Genomic DNA, 5,553 nt, shown 5'->3' with positions numbered 1-5,553 from the left:
ATAGGGAATAACTGTTCACTGTTTTGCTAAACCACAAATCATTAGCAACTGGGGGAGTATGCCTTGTTGCTATGCTTGTCTATCAGTGTCAGGATGCTAGGCTGGATGGACGTTTAATCTGAAGCAGTACAAACACATTATTAATGATAGGCTATAGTTTAAGTTGAGCAAGAGATACAGGTATAGTATTATTTCTTGAACATTTGAAAAATGATCATTAATTACTATGCTATGATCTTTTTCATTACATATGTCCTCATCAAGCACTGCAGGTAAACATGAGCGTTAGCTTTGACCCCAGCCAAGGTGATAATACTGATGTTTTCCTCAACTTGGACCTTTACAGGGGGTGAGAGAGCACCCCAGAAGATGCTGCATGTTCCTTACTCCTGAAGGTCAAGCAGCCCTATCCAGACAAGCAGGAAGCCTGGGTGGAAAATGGTGGGACTGCCTGAGGACTGGACATGAGGAGCAAATAGGGACAAAAGAGCCACAGCAGAGAAACTCAGTAGATTCTTTGCTTCAGTCTTGGGAAGGCTCCCATAACCTATGCATCCTTTATAGCAGAGAGATCAGATGAGATAGATTGGTTTGAAGTAGGCATACCAAAAGTATTTAAACTAACCAGAAGACTGAAATGTTAACAAGTCATCAGGACCAGATGGCATTCACCCGACTTCAGAAGGAAATGAGACATAAAACTGCAGAACTGTTGGCCATCTACAGCAAGTGCTGGAGGGGGGAACCTGGGAGCTACTGACTGCTGAATACATGAATAAACAGTCTATTGAAAAAGCGTAGGAATGGCTGGGGTGAAGGGGTGTCCTGCCTCCCTGGCCTGCTGGAGTGCTACAGCATGGACAAAGGGGATAGTATATTTGAATTTCCAGAAAGCCTTTGACCGCATTACATGCCAAAGGTTACAAAAAAACCCACCTTACACTGCCACAGGATTGCAGGAAATGACCTTTTATTAATTGAAAGATGGTTAAAGGATGGGAAATAAAGACTAGCGCTTTCCAGGGTGGAGAAACATCAGCAGTGGAGTTATGTAGGCACTGCTGTTTGGACCAAATTTATTCAGCATCTTCGCCGGTGTTCTGAAAAGAGAAACACGGCAAAATCCTCAAGTTTGATGATACCAATCTCTTCTAGTAAGCAGTGAGGAACTCCAAAAGATATTTATGAAATTGAGTGGACAAAAAGGCATCAAATTAGTTTCGCTCTATCTAAATGAAAAGCAATGCATCTAGAGAAAAAGAATCTGAAGTGCGCCTACATGCAGAATTTAGAATCGGCATTTTCAGTTCAGGAAAATTATCTTGGAAACATCATGGTCAGTTTACCAAAATCATTGGCCTGGTGTTCAGTATCAGCCAAAAAAAGCCAGCAAAATGTCGATCAACATCAGGAAAGGTGTTGAAAATATGACAGGGAACATAATTTTGCCACTGTGTAAAACTCTCATTTTGTGAATTTAAAATTTCTGGCTCCTCAAGAGGAGCACAAAGTACTCCTCTTGACAAAGTACAGAGAAAGGCAACTGAAATGATTGAGGGGTTGTCATGGCAGCCTTATTAGGAAAGATTAAAAAGCCTGAAGCTGTTCAATAGGGAAATGAGAAGGCTGAAAGGAAAAAGGAGTAAGATTTACAAAATTATGAAGGTGGTGGAAAAGGTCAATGCAGAAGTGAAATTAACTACATCTTGCAATGCTAGAACTAGAGAGCACTTGGTGAAGCTAGTTTAAAATAGACGAAAGGGAGATACTATCACAGGCTTGAAAGGGAGTAGACAAATTCTTTAGAGGGAACAGGCAGCGATGTATGTTACCTTCTGACATCTCTTAACCAAGACTTTGTGGACGCTGGGGAACTATAAAGGGAGCAGACTCCAGATAGTGGTCTTGTCTGCTTCCTCCCAATCGCATCTTGTATTACCACTGTAAGAAACAGTATGGGCGCCGATGGTTTGACTTACTGTCCTACAAAAGGAAGTTTCATGTATTCTCACCCACAGACTAAATGGACTGGACTAAATGAGACATAAGGAGAAACTTCTCTCCTCATAGTGAACACATACAAAAGCCACTGCTTCAATATCTTCAAACGCCTTTAAAAAAAAAAAAAAAAAAGAGGAAAAGAAAAAAAAAAAAAGAGGAGAAAAAAAGGAATTTCCTTTCACTAATTTCTTCCTCCCCCTCATAAAAACATCCTATTATCCTATTTCAATTCCTTCCTTTAGAATCAGTTTATTAAACATTAACCACTATCCAAGCTGTGCAATACACTCCTATTGAATACTAATACAAAAATACAGTAAGTACAATAAACACAAAGACATGAAACATTAATAAATACGTTTCTTTCTGAAAGCCCATTGACCAATTAAATTGAAGATTTTCATTTTATTCTGTGCACCGCAGACTAATGATCAAATGAAGTGAGACTGATTTCAAGTTTTCACAGCTCTCTTCATCTCAGAAACCTACAAAAGGTTTTACTGTCCTCCCACTCTGCTCACCGCTCCTCCAGCTGACATGCAAATAAAATCTGTTCTCCTCCCTCGCCAGCTCCCTTCCTCCCACCAGAACTGATAAAGAAAAACACAAGCGTTGCTTTCCTGAATCCTCGCTCTGTTGATAAGAATGCTTGGAACTTATCTTCTCACTCTCCTCACTCATTCACAGCCACAGAAAAAAGAAAGGAATACTGTATTATTTCCTTGTGGTACCTGTAAAACAAAGCAAGACAAACCTTTTCTCTCTTCCCACACTCTCCTCTCTCACTTACCCTGCTTTACTTGCTGTCTTCCTATTAAACCCAACAGGATTGCAGTTATCTTTAGTTGTTTTGTTACCCTTAGGGGTCTTCACAGTTTCTTATCCTCCTGTAATCCTCATTTAGTCAGGGCTCATTCACGCTGTTACCTTAGTTGAATGGTTAGTTATAGCCTCCCACATGTATACCCCATCCGCACCTAAAGTCCTGCTCATTCCGCTCACTTTGAGTTGCCCTCGAAGCTGTGAGACTACCTAGACTTGCCTGTTGCCCACAACACGTATCCCGAGTGGGGATGCAGCAATAGACTCCACAAGCACGGTCCAGGAGTATCCCTCCCCTGCCGCTCAGACAAACACAGTGCGAGCGACACAGCAAGACCCTACGACGCCGTCGTGGTTTGACCTCAGCCGGCAACTCAGCGCCACGCAGCCGCTCACCCACCTCCCTCACGGCAAGATGGGGGAAAGAATTGGACTGGTAAAAGTGAGAAAACTCATGGGCTGAGATAAGGACAGTTTAATAGGCAAAGCAGAAGCTGCACACATAAGCAAAGCAAACCAAGGAATCCATCCCCCACTTCCCCTGGGCAGGCAGGTGTTCAGCCATCTCCAGGACAGCAGGGCTCCAGCACGCCTCACGGGGACTTGGGAAGACAAACGCCATCGCTCCCAACGTCTCCCCGTCCTTCTCCTTCCCCCAGCTCTATATGGGGAGCATGACGTCCTATGGTCTGGGATCTCCCTTGGGTCAGTCGGGGTCGGCTGTCCCGGCTGTGTCCCCCCCAACTCCTTGTGCCTCTCCAGCCTCCTCTCTGGTGGGGTGGGGGGAGAAGCAGAAAAGCCCTTGGCTCTGGGTAAGCACTGCTCAGCAGTAACGAACACATCTCTGTGTTATCAACGCTGTTTTCAGCACAAATCCAAAACGTAGCCCCATAGTAGCTACTACGAAGAAAATCAGTTCTACCCCAGCCCAAACCAGCACAGTCCGCAGTAAATGTTCAATGTCATTCATGTTGAGCTGAACTGAATAAGGGCAAGTGACTGGAAAATCAAAGTCCCACACTCCCTGGGCTCAGAACTTTAGAGCGCTCCCCTGGATGATGTTTGTTCAGTTGTCCCAGAGCAGAACAGCACTTTGAACTCAGGCCATCCCCAGCCCTGGGGAACACCCTAACCAAAGGTATCTGTCAAGTTGAAGTGAAGCTACAGCCACCCTTGATTTCCTTGGCCCCAGCAGGGCCTCAGAATGCAACTTCTCGTATTAGACATTTAATTTGCTCTAAAACTAATCATTCATCCATTTGCATGCAAAAAAAAAAAAAAAAAGACAAAACAATATTCTAGGGTAGCTAAATTGCACTTTTTTGAACAGTTTACATTCTGCCACTGAATTGGATGAACAGTTAGTCCTAGGGCTTTCACCTAATAGATCGCTTAAACAGCCAAGAGAGTTATAGCAATAAATGTCTCATCTGGAAGGACCACATTCTTCTAGAAAGGAAGCATAATTATGTAATATTTTTGTAAATTAATGTTAAAATCAGCCTTTTATAACAATTACAGATTTTTTTTTTATTTATTATCATTTATTATCCTTTTTATTTATTAGAAAGTTTAAATGGTTGTGTGGTATGTGAGCAGATGTTACCTTTTTATTTTAAAGACTGTAATACAGTCTAAGCATTAAGATAGAAAAGTAAGTCATCTTAGAAGGGGGTGATTTACAGAAAAAGATCTTTATTTTAAGGAGACCCAACAGGGCATTTCTCATTCTCTCTTTTTTTTTTTTTTTTTTTTTTCATAAAGATTCAGAGCACATATGGCTCTGAGAGAGACGTAAATGACAAAACTTTCCAGGAGCAAGAACTTCATTGTGAATTTTCAACACTTCAGTGCAGGCATCTGCAGACATTCCTGTGTTTTGTGTTGCACATTCTCCAGTCTGTGGTCTGTGTTTATGTGCATCAGTTTATGATAGGTACAAATTTTCGTAGCAGAACAACTACATAGAATCAGTTTTGATAACAGGCATAGTATGACAACTGTGGGGAAAATGTTCTTTTAATTTATTGTTCTTGGTGAGCAAAATGTAACCCACCCTTTACTATTGAGCAATGTACTGTGTATTTCAAAAAGAATCAATGCTCAGTAACTCATGACAACATGGTCATACTCCTGAGAAAAATAATTTCTGTGTTGCTGAGGCAAACGCCTGAACAAATTCTAACACATCAGAGATAAAGCTGGTAAATCTGGAATCATTCTGTAACACTTACTTCTGTATGATACTGTACGGAATTCAAAGAGCCCACCGACCTTGTCCAGTGGAATCCAGAAAAGCAATCTCTTGTGTATCACAAGACAAATACTCATTGCAGCAAGTGAAATGGCTACAGCAAATTTCAGCTAGTTTCTGGTAAAACGTTCTGATACACATCACTGATACGACCAGAAAATTGTAATAGAATTAAACAATGGATTGTACTTTCTAGCTCCTAATTTTTGAAAGGAGGCTTCAAGACTCTAATTTCTCCTTTTTTGAATAGAAAATCCATACCTTCTGGTTTCTTAAAGTATCATATAATGATAAAAATGAGCGGAATGCTACTTGAAAAAACTGCACTGTTAAAATAGCTGTGAAAAATAAGGTCTTCTCTTGTAATAATGCAAGAACTAGCCCAGATATCCTAGATCCTATCTTGAGAACTTCAGTATTAAGCAGTGGACCTAAAGAATAAAATGGTTTATGTATGCAATTAGGAAATTGAATTG

Source organism: Accipiter gentilis, chromosome 11 (assembly GCF_929443795.1).
Source record: "Accipiter gentilis chromosome 11, bAccGen1.1, whole genome shotgun sequence".
Lineage (NCBI taxonomy): Eukaryota > Metazoa > Chordata > Aves > Accipitriformes > Accipitridae > Astur > Astur gentilis.
Note: the sequence above shows the minus strand (reverse complement) of the source record.